Source organism: Lepisma saccharinum, chromosome 19, assembly GCF_977018435.1.
Source record: "Lepisma saccharinum chromosome 19, izLepSacc3.1, whole genome shotgun sequence".
Taxonomy (NCBI): Eukaryota; Metazoa; Arthropoda; class Insecta; order Zygentoma; family Lepismatidae; genus Lepisma; species Lepisma saccharinum.
The window spans coordinates 20,432,771-20,445,349 of NC_139247.1; positions in this window are offsets into that span (position 1 = coordinate 20,432,771).

Here is a 12,579-nt window from a genome sequence, read left to right on the forward strand (position 1 = left end):
TTTTTCATCAAAATCCACGATGGTGAGCCGACATGACCTGTATGATCTGAGATGAAATCACCTGCATGATTATATATACATTCCAGTTTTCAAAACATTTAACAAAACTGTAATATCTGAAAAAAATTACTTCACTACTTGGTTTATCTCCTTAAGTACAATTGTTGTTCTTTATTTTAAAAAATCTGTCATTCGTGAAATTCTACATTTCCTTCGACTGGAGAAATCTCCAAATATTTCTAATATTCTTCGCTATTCTCCAACAAAATCATGATCGTGTTATGATATCATAGCCTTACAATTACTTCATTACACAAGACATTACAAACTATAGAAATAAAATAAATTCCATGGCTTTGGAAATATTTTCCACAGCAGCTACAACAATACTATCAATTCAGCACATATGCATTTTAACAGACGATTTTAAATTCATCATCTTCGTTAATGACGTACATTTGGTAACGTATAATACATTGACTAATCTTCGATTAACGAAAACAAGAATCAGTGTATTTTTCTGGAAGGTGTACTTTATAATACTAAAAATAACGGGCATTGATATGAATGAGATTTATTTTCAAATAAAGAAAGTTATGAACAAAATACACTTTGGTAAAATCGTGAAACATTGAAGTAGTGGTACTCTATTTCAATTTGTTGCGTAACATTTCAAAAGTAGATAATATTATGCTCAGTAGAATGCCTGCTATCAGTAATGCAAAAGCACCCATTGTACTCTCCAGCTGAATAACAATGGTCACTGGCGGCTCTTGGAAAGTTTTGTATCTTAACGCACTGTGCAATAGCACTGTCTTTGCTTCAATCTTCCACTTCAAGGGGAGGCCAGCTTCCACACTGAGTGCAATCAGACGGGAAAAGGAGAATGTGTATGGAGAACGTCTTCGCAAAAGGAAGGCAAAGGGATAGGTGAAGAACTTGTCTGAAGTCATGTGGAACAGTGGGTTACCATAAGAATCAAACAGCATGTGTCTATAAGCTATTATTTCTGGAAACATATCTCCTGACAAGAAAGCATAATCACCCTGTTCAACTACTCTTGCAGAGAATCAATGAAGGGATATTTCTTGGGTCTGGTTACAAATCCGAAAAGAGAAGACTGGTACAGGGAATTGATTATGAAGCAACCGAAGACCCAAATGACAAACACCACCCTGAAGAAAAGTACTGGTGTAGGAGAAGGGATGGAGATTCCCAATAAAAGAGATAAATTGGAGAAGAGAGGATAACGAAAAACGTAACTCTGATAATCGTGTAGAATATGACTTGCTGCTTTGGTAAATGCGATTATAGCAAAGAATGATATCACATTGATCAACCATAAATTCGGACGAAAAGGAAAGTATATATTCTTCCATTGGGGATAGATTTTTTGTTTTGGAACAACCCAAACGCAACTCGTGAAGTAGTTAGACATCAGCATGTCGAAGAAGTAGTTCCCACGTGTACTTGGTTTTGCTAACTTGAAAATGACATCAATTCTTCCCTGTGTTAGTTCTCCTAAATCACCTGTGAAAGATCCATTCGGTAATACATCTCCTATATCAAGATTGTTGTAATATGTATCGAGGGTTTCTAAGGTAAAATTCATACTTTCTGCCAGAACTGCAATGAAACCACCGAAGTAAACAGTTAGGATAAAACCATCTTCGCCAGCTGGTACAAAAACTGCAAACATTTCCATCACGTGGGTCTTCAGAGGAACTGCGCAGCCATACAAATTAGTCAACTTGTTGATGTAAAGATTAGAATTAAACATGAATTGTTTTCCATCCCAAACATCTAACAGGGTTACTCTACCAACTGATCTGCAATGGAAATCTGAGAATGGAAAATACGTAAATAGAAAGACTGCTGCACTGGGTGATTCCTTAACATAGGTAGGGATTTGAAATGGCAGTGCCATGACTACTACATTAATTATGCTGTTTCTACCTAAAGATGCAAAGAGTGAAGTAAGATCGTTTTCAGCGTAGTCAGTAGTAATGGCAATTAAATATTTAGAGTCAGAATTAAAATATGAAAACTGGTAATATTTCTGTATTGTATCTTGGATCACATCAATGTTACTAGCTAGTATGATGTAGCAACTTTCTTTCCTATCTAGCATCCAATTTGTCCAAGTGGTTTCCACTGTAGCCAGATAATCAATGTGAATACAAATCATCACATATTTATCGCTAGAAATTCTATTAGCCAGAAGCCTTGAATCATCGTAATATATCACAATTACTGTCCTGAGAGATCCAAACTCCTTGTTCATGATGTCATTGATACATCCAATATATGTATTATCCAGTGGGCTTTGATTGTGACAGTCAGATTTACCGTCATTATTATTATTATCATTATTATTCATGTATGTAGCGGTAACAAGACGTGTTGATTCAAAGTGTTGAGTGTTTTAATTTGAAAGATTACATATTTGATTTTTGCCAAGCCGACGGGAGGAACGAGACGTTCGCGTGTGTTAAGGGTGAGCACCTGAAGGGTCACGCTATGCGTCTAAAGCTTAGGAAATTCGACCGTAATGACAAACATTTAAATATCTCGGTTTCCAACGGTCAGATCCATGTGAAACTTATACCAGCGCAGCGGCATGTGTGCAAGGACGGATGTGTGGAGTTTCGTTACGATCAAGCGACAATTACGGACGCCAGATCAAATCGGTTCTAATTGATCAGTTTGTGGACAGGGATTGCAATTGAGCTATGGGCAACAGCCAGGCGGAAGCTTGATCCGCACAAGTAAACTTCGGACACGGTCCGTCCTAGTTTGGAGACAATAGAGCGTGGTGGAATAACCTCTCCGGAAGCGTCACTCCAACGTGCGCCTAGCGTCCTTTTTCAAAATCCAAATAAAACGAAGGACATGGTTTTTCGATACACAGTCTTACCGCGATCCTTGTAGCGAGAGCAGCTCCGTGCTACCTCTCCATATACAGTTTTGCCGCGATTCTTGGAACGAGAGCACCTTCGTGCTACCTTTCGTGTACAGTGGACTTTGTTGTGTTGTGCGAACAGCAGTGTGTGTGATAGGCAGTAAGTCTACACGGGTGCGCCTACCTCAACCGCTGGGGGAAGTTGAAGCGAAACCGTGTTTCTGTGATTATCTTACGCCATTTATAATTTTTGAGAAACGAGGAACACCGGAAATTATGGCGGGCTAGAGGAAGAAGAGAGAAGAGGGTGTTACGTCGATTCGCCCGATGTCAGACGAGACTACGCCGATGATGCCTACCCGCCATGGAGAGAGAGAGAGAAAGATGAGCCACGCCGACGATGCCTACCCGCTACGGAGAAAGAGAGAGGGACGACGAGCCACGCCGACGACGCCTACCAGCCGCGACAAAGAGAGGTAGAGAAGGATGTTGACGCCCCGACGACACCGACGACGCCTACAACGACCGCTCAGATGCGACGTCCGAACCGCGCCATACCACGGAGATCCACCGATCCCGAGAGAAAGAGGAGCCGGGGAACTAGGTGTATGAATGCTTTTTGCATCTTCATCGTCGCGACCAAGGAAACCTTTCGCGTGGATACTATGTGTTTTCAATCGCCCATAAAGACGCCAGGATGCACCCCGGAAGCTGAGAGATGGTAAAGTATTCATCTGTGTGAACCTTAACACGTGACGGCCCGATTGATTTAGAGAACGCCCTTGAAATTCGTCGACATTTTGAAAACGCCCACTCAACTCGAACTTCATACCAAACTCCCGTCGCGCTTGTCATTTGTAATCTATTCGTCTCAGGTGAATTTTTCTTATTCCTTGTGATATTTTTTTATGATCTTAAATTCATTGTTGTTTGTGCTCCTTTGTATTTGTTTAAAGTGCGTACTATTAGAGTAAAGCGCCGCCCGCTTAATTGCATAATCTACTTGAGGTTTGTTCATTTGTATGTGTCAGTGCTGTGCCGCTGCTAGCTACGTCAGGTCGCATATGTGATTGTTTGTTAAAGTATTTGCCTGGTAATGTGAATTGCTCGTCGCGGCGAAGTGTTTAAGTCCCGCCTGCTAGAGAGTATATGTTTGCGTCACTCAACGGAGGTTATTTGTTATGTTTGGAACCACGTGAGGTCTTGTAAAAGGAAAACGTTCGCCCACGTGAATGTAATTGCCGTTGAGACGCCTTTGTTTATACTGGTCAAGTAATGTATTGTCACCGCGCCGACTAGTTTCTTTTTTTAAAAACAAAAGGTGAACTTAAGTAAGGGCTGGCTAGGATTTAAGTAGCACTGGAGAAAAATCACAAATGAACTGATTAGACAAAAAGTAAGATAAAATTAATTGAGAATGCAATAATTAGGGCTTGTCGTCATAAAACCTATACATGTCATGTATAATTTCTTGTGTCGATGACCCCATGAGGATTGAATCTGAGAGAGAATGTGGAAGTGCAAGTGTGGGGACCTGTAATAATTCCATTTTTGTTGGTTATGAATAGAATATACTTTTTATTTTCATGTTAATTTTGGGCTATATCATTTTCGTATGCATGTCGCTACCCGTGATTTTCAGGTATGCAGCTAGCCGCTTCCCGGCTACAGGTAAAGAGGTGGTAATTTGAAAGTACATATGTTTTTGTTTTTATTCGATATGGCTTATTACTATGCACTGTTGGTGATCGGTTCCTACACACGAACTTAACCTGAACCGTAACGCTATTTCGCTTGCCCGAGGGAGATTTTGCCGCCTCTATCTAGGTAGTGGTAGCATTTGTTTTCCCGGGCAAGGGAGGGTGTTTCATTCATTCTTACACTTTTGGCGCCGCGAACACAGGGACCGGTAAATTTTAAATCGAAACCACCCTCAGTGCAGAGGTATATGTCGTTTTTGTAAGGGCCACGTCAGGCGTATTTTGGTGTCATGTAACTGTGTTTCATTGTGAGATTTTATTGTTTTATTTTGACGTGAGGTGGTAATTGAGACATTAGGCGTTTATTTTTGTCAAGGTAGTAGGACAGCTACTTAAGGCGTTGGGCATTTTAAAATTTTTGTTTGGCATATGGCATTAGACGTTAAGTTGAGTTCTGGCAAAAGGGGAATCGACCGCCCTTATCTTTTTTCGTTTGTGAATTGTTTAAATATATATATTGGTATATATTGTGAGCGCTTACGTTTACGCTTGTCAGCGGGCATTGAGAATCGACCGAGGGTTGAATATTTGATTTCATGAAATTGCGCAACCGCCGCATCGAGAATTTAAACATGAGTGACGTAATGGTGATATGCGATGTCTGCAGCGAGGAGTTCCCAGAAAGTGAAAACGTCGGCACAGCTAGTCAGGTTTGTTCCCGGTGCGAGGTCCCGTTAAGTCCACGTGAAGAAACCAGTCTACCGAACAGCGGGGGGGGGAGCCAATGAGACCAGCGCGCAACAGGTATCTCTGGGAGAAGCAGATCGGGTCAACGAAGCAGCTAGCCTCACTGGTACCAACTCCCAACAGATCATCGAGATGCTACTGCGCATGGAATCCTCGCTAGAATCAAAGATGGAAGCTACGCGAAGCAAGATAGAGGCCATCAGCACCCAGATGCGAGTGACGGAAGACCGCCTCCAGGAGACCATCCGTACTTCCGGTGAGGCGATTACGCAGGAACTCGTCACGCGGGTACAGGAATGCGAATCCCGGGTCGAAGCCAAGATCGCCGGAATGAACGTGCGGATCGACCGGCAAGAAAACCAGATGGCAACACTGTCTCAGAGCGTGCGCGACCAGGAGGAAGGTATGCAGCAGATGGCCCGACAATGCGTGCAGCTGGAAGCGACATGTGACCGTGGCATAGACACCCTTGGGCGACAAGTGAGAGAAATTTCAGTTCGAGCCGAAGGGAATTCCGAACGGATTGAGGACCTCGAGATGAAAGTGCGTCAACTGAGCATGACTAGCAGCGGCACTTCACAATCGTCGCGGGAGCCCAGATTGACGTCACCACCGGCAGCCGACGTCGCCACTTGTTCGAAAGGGGAAAGCGACCAGCGAGCTCCAGGAACGCCCCGCCCCCTTCGAAGAGAAAACACTGCGTCACCACGGTTGAGTCCGCGCCGCGAGCAGAGGGACGAGGATTTACAGTTAGGACAACCGGCTGCCAGGAGAGCTCTGTTTCCGCCCGAATACCGGAAGCACTTCAAAAAATTCTCGGGTGCTGACAGAATTCTTCCTTCCACTTACCTCGTGGAATTTAATTCTACCGCCCGTGAGTTAGGTCTGACGGACGAGGATAGGCTTCTGATTCTGAAAGGTTTAATGCAGGACCGGACTAAGAACTGGATGGACAGGAACGAGGGGAACATCAATTCATATGAGGAGTTCAAAGAAGCGTTTCTCACTTATTTTCAACGTCCCCTGCAGGTCGAGAGGATGCTGATGCAGGTGCGAAACTAACGATACGACAGGGGCGGAGGACTCACGTATGCCCAGTACTTTTGGAAACGGTACAATGAGTTCAAGTCTCTGCAACCCCAAATGACTACGGCGGAGATAATAGCCGCTCTGGTGTACCATTTCCCACACGAGATTCGTCGTCATCTCAATGGAGCATGCGTGTTTGACGCCGACGCGATGTCCCTCACACTGGAAAACCTGTTTCAGTGCAAGGAGGAGAGGCAGAAAACCAGAGGTGAGAAGTTTAGCAAGCGGCGCCGACCGGAAGATGATTCGTCGCACCGGAATAAACACCCGCGCGTTCATCTAGTCCAGCAGGGATGGAGAGGACAGCACCATGCTCCAGGCGCTGAAAGGAACCGCCAGCTGCAAGATCCACCTTCACCGCAACGAAGCCGCCCGTTGAGAGGCAGGAGACGGCGTGAAGGTCCGCCTCGTGCGTCGCCAAGGAGGAACGAGAGCTTCTTTCAGAACGGCTAAGTCCGAGATGGCTTTTATCAGCGCCACGCGGATAGCAGGTCGGTCAGCCCGGAGTCAGATCGGGGAGATGAAGGACGCCGTGGAGCGAGGACGCAACGGAGCCCAGCGAGAGAAGTGACCAGACCGAATTCCAGACGCGGTTCGCCCAGTCCAGGACCGTCGGGATACCAGCATCCGAGAAACTAATAAAAGTCTCGCGTCAGGGCTCGGATGCGGGGCAGACTACACCTGATCCACCTTCGCTTGAGCCGAACCACCCGGATGTAACAAAGACCACGCCGATCAGAATTCGTGCTGCTTGGCTGGACGAGGAGATCCACGCCGACGAAGAATCCGAGGAAAGTAACGTGGACCGCTTGCCTTCGAAATCGCCACAGGTACAAATGCGAGTGGGCGATGAAATTGTGATGGGGCTCCTAGACACAGGAAGTGAGGCAAGCTTATGCTCGGAGGCAACTTGGCGGCGCGTAACAAAGGGAGTGCGCAGGCCACAACTTCGGCATGTACGAGACTTTAGACTCATCGATTTCTCGGGCAAAGCGAGAGAGAGGCCTCTCGGTCACATCATTCTGCAGGCAACGCTGGATGAACATCACGTTGAGGTTGAGGTTCTGGTGGTCCAGTCATTGTCCGTGGACCTGCTGCTAGGAATGGATTTCCTGAGCCGGTATGCGTCTGTGCTCAACATCGGTCGACACTTTGTAACCTTGAATAATCGCGACGAAGAGTTCAACGTCGAGTTCTGGAGGTCATGCGCAGGAGAAGAGGGCGAGTTCCAGCCCGTCGTCGCTTTATGTTCGGAGGTCGACCGCGACAAAGGAGTACAGGAAAGATTGCACGCCGCAGTTGCTTCGTGTGAGAATCTCTCAGCGAGTCAGAAGCAAGTTTTCGCCACCCTTTTGAGGGAGAATGCCGTCGTTCTTGATGAAAGGCCAGGAAAGTGCCGGAAGTATACGCATGAAATCCGTGTCGAGGGAGAAAGTCCAGTTGTCAGTAAGCCTTACACGATAGCGTTTACACATCGACCGGAAGTGCGTCGGCAGCTGCAGCAGATGCTGGAGTGGGGCGTAATTAGGAAATCACGCTCCGTACATTTGAATCCTCTACTCGTGGTGAATAAATTTGACCACAGCCTCAGAATTTACGGAGATTTTCGCGCGCTAAATACGAGGTGTAAGCTGGAACGCGTCAGAACCTTAAAACTACAGGACACCCTACAACTGTTCCATGGCAAGAACGTGTTCTCAAAAATCGATATGTTATCTGGATTCTGGCAATTCCCCTTGTGCGAACAGAGCATGCCTTATACAGCCTTCGGATTCGAGGATAACTTATACGAGTTTACCGTCGTTCCGTTCGGAATCTAACGGCGTGCAAGCTTTCACGAACGCCATGGCGGAAGTGCTCGGAGACGAAGTGAAAGATTTCTGTCTGTGGTATGTTGATGACATCTTGTGCTTTTCGAGAAACGTGGAAGAACATTTCGAACATCTAAACCTGATCCTCGCTAAATTACGAGATGCGGGAATGACGATTAAACTCGAAAAATCGGCTTTCTTTCAACCGGAAGTGCAATTTTTGGGCCACATCATAGACGCTCAAGGCGTAAGGCAGGACCCAATGAAGTTTGAAACAATAAGGAAGCTCGAGCCCCCGACATCAAGGAAAGGAGTCCAGCGCCTTCTAGGGATATTTACGTGGCACCGGCGCTTCATTCAGAACTTCAGCGAACTTGCGTCACCCCTATTTGAACTGCTGAAACAAGGAAAGGCATGGAAATGGACAGATCAACATCAAGGAGCCCTAGATAAACTGAAGGACGCCGTCTGTGAACAGCTTCGCCTTTACCACGCTGATTTTTCTGACGTTTTTTATGTCCAGTGCGACGCTTCAATCACGGCCGTGGGCGCAGTACTGTATCAAGAAAAGGAGGGGGAGAAACGTGTGATTCAGTACGCCAGTCGTTCCCTGCGGGGGGCAGAGAGAAATTACACCGTCGGAGAACTCGAGTGCCTGGCCGTGGTGTGGGCCATCGAAACCTTTCATGTTTATCTGGCCGGAGGACACTTTATTGTGAGAACAGACCACCGGAATCTCTAATGGCTGCACCGCGCAAAAAACTGGAGTGGGAGACTAACGAGGTGGAGCAATCGCCTTCAGCGCTACTCGTTCGAGGTGGAGTATGTGAAAGGGCGAGAGAATGTTGTGCCTGATGCCCTGTCAAGATACGTTGGGGGGAAAGGATTAACAAAAGTGCACGTAAATTTGATGCAGTTCGATTCCCTGTACCTGACCACCTTCAGCCGCGGGCGGTTTATAGAAATGCCACACGAAAATGCCGAGCTCGCACAGTACTTCAGTATCCTGGAAGACCAGAAACCCGCAGATCCACGTCGCCAGCGAAGCGTGAAAGAGCATTTTGTCGTCGCGAACGGGATCCTGTGCAAGACAGATGTCCACAACCCGGAGCGCCTGAGGGTATATGTGCCAGCTGAAGCGAGAAAGAAAATCTTGGAGGAAGCGCATGACTAATCAGGTCACTTCGTGGGGAGGAAAATGTGGAGATACCTCGAGAGTACCTATTATTGGAAAGGAATGCGGAAAGACGCTAAGAAATGGGTGCGCGATTGCGTCATCTGTATGCAAACTAAGCCTAACCGCGTCAGAGCAGCAAAAAACCCAACATCGTTTGTGGCAGAGAAACCGCGGGAATTGTTGTTCGCAGACTGCGTGGTACCACTCCCGAAAAGCAAGGACGGCATGAAGTACCTATTCACAGTCATGGATGGATGCAGTCGTTTTCTGGTTGCGTATCCAGTCAGGTCAACCGCGACGAGAGTGCTGCTCCGTAAGCTTACGGAAAATTACTTTGTACACCTCGGAACTCCGCGATACATTCTCACGGACCGCGGAGCTCAGTTCACAAGTAACCTCTGGAGGGACACTTTGGAAGCATACGCAGTGAAGCCCATATGGACCCCGAGCTACAGGCCGCAGGCAAACAAGGTCGAACGCATGCACTGCGAAATGAACCGCCTCTTGAGATTATTTTGCCATAAACAGCATCAGGAATGGAGCAAGCACGTCACATTGATTGTACTCCTCCTAAACAACACAGAATCCGACACCCTTGGGTTCACACCAGCGGAACTACAATTCGGCAGCACACCTTGGAGAGACGTAATTCGTCACTTTGGGTTGAAGGAGGACAACCACCACCCAACTGTCAAACAAAAGATCCTGATGGCCGTCGAACGGACGAGAGAAACCAGGAAGAAGGCCAATGAAAGACAGGCAAGAGACGGCGCCGAGATTCGAACTGGAGACCTCGCATTTGTAAAAAATCACGGACTTAGCTCTCAAATCGAAGGGAAAATCAAGAAGCTCTTTTTCATGTACGATGGTCCGTATTTCTGCAAGAGCAAGCTCGCTGCCAATATTCTGGAGTTAGTGGACTGCACGTCTGGGAAGACCATAGCACCCCAGCATGTAGAGAACTGCAAGAGGTGGAACTGTTCCGATGAGAAGCGCAGAGAGTGGACAGCACTGTACGAGAGTAAGAGCGACGTAGGAATGCAAGCTGACACGTAAATGCTCACATCTTGTTCTTGTTTTGTGTACATACTCTTCGTGTTATGTTCATATTCAGGGTGTCATTATATATGTTATGTATCTGGAAGGTCACAGTGTCCGTGCCATACAGAGAGTAAATTTTTATATACAGGGTGTTCATGTATTTGCTTGTCAATTTTTATATACAGGATGTTCATGTATTTGCTTGTCAATTTTTATATACAGGATGTTCATGTATTTGCCTGTCAATTTTTATACAGGGTGTTCATGTATTGTTGGTCAATATTATATACAGAGTGTTCAAGGATTTGTAATAAAAAAAAATTCTGTCCCTGTGTAGAGCGAATTTTTCACGCTTACGAAATCCTTGGAAGAAGGAGAGGGGCGAGGTTGTGACAGTCAGATTTACCGTCATTATTATTATTATCATTATTATTCATGTATGTAGCGGTAAAAAGACGTGTTGATTCAAAGTGTTGAGTGTTTTAATTTGTAAGATTACATATTTGTTTTTTGCCAAGCCGACAGGAGGAACGAGACGTTCGCGTGTGTTAAGGGTGGGCACCTGAAGGGTCACGCTATGCGTCTAAAGCTTAGGAAATTCGACCGTAATAACAAACATTTAAATATCTCGGTTTCCAACGGTCAGATCCATGTGAAACTTATACCAGCGCAGCGGCATGTGTGCAAGGACGGATGTGTGGAGTTTCGTCACGATCAAGCGACAATTACGGACGCCAGATCAAATCGGTTCTAATTGATCAGTTTGTGGACAGCGATTGCAATTGAGCTATGGCGACAGCCAGGCGGAAGCTTAATCCGCACAAGTAAACTTCGGACACGGTCCGTCCTAGTTTGGAGACAATAGAGCGTGGTGGAATAACCTCTCCGGAAGCGTCACTCCAACGTGCGCCTAGCGTCCTTTTTCAAAATCCAAATAAAACGAAGGACATGGTTTTTCGATACACAGTCTTACCGCGATCCTTGTAGCGAGAGCAGCTCCGTGCTATCACTCCATATACAGTTTTGCCGCGATTCTTGAAACGAGAGCACCTTCGTGCTACCTTTCGTTTACAGTGGACTTTGTTGTGTTGTGCGAACACCAGTGTGTGTGATAGGCAGTAAGTCTACACGAGTGCGCCTACCTCAACCGCTGGGGGAAGTTGAAGCGAAACCGTGTTTCCGTGATTACCTTACGCCATTTATAATTTTTGAGAAACGAGGAACACCGGAAACTATGGCGGGCTAGAGGAAGAAGAGAGATGAGGGTGTTACGTCGATTCGCCCGATGTCAGACGAGACTACGCCGATGATGCCTACCCGCCACGGAGAGAGAGAGAGAAAGATGAGCCACGCCGACGATGCCTACCCGCCACGGAGAAAGAGAGAGGGACGACGAGCCACGCCGATGACGCCTACCAGCCGCGACAGCGAGATGTAGAGAGGGATGTTGACGCCCCGACGACACCGACGACGCCTACAACGACCGCTCAGATGCGACGTCCGAACCGCGCCATACCACGGAGATCCACCGATCCCTAGAGGAAGAGGAGCCGGGGAACTAGGTGTATGAATGCTTTTTGCATCTTCATCGTCGCGACCAAGGAAACCTTTCGCGTGGATACTATGTGTTTTCAATCGCCCATAAAGACGCCAGGATGCACCCCGGAAGCTGAGAGATGGTAAAGCATTCATCTGTGTGAACCTTAACACGTGACGGCCCGATTGATTTAGAGAACGTCCTTGAAATTCGTCGACATTTTGAAAACGCCCACACAACTCGAACTTCATACCAAACTCCCGTCGCGCTTGTCATTTGTAATCTATTCGTCTCAGGTCAATTTTTCTTATTCCTTGTGATATTTTTTTTATGATCTTAAATTCATTGTAGTTTGTGCTCCTTTGTATTTGTTTAAAGTGCGTACTATTAGAGTAAAGCGCCGCCCGCTTAATTGCATAATATACTTGAGGTTTGTTCATTTTTATGTGTCAGTGCTGTGCCGCTGCTAGCTACGTCAGGTCGCATATGTGATTGTTTGTTAAAGTATTTGCCTGGTAATGTGAATTGCTCGTCGCGGCGATGTGTTTAAGTCCCGCCTGCTAGAGAGTATATGT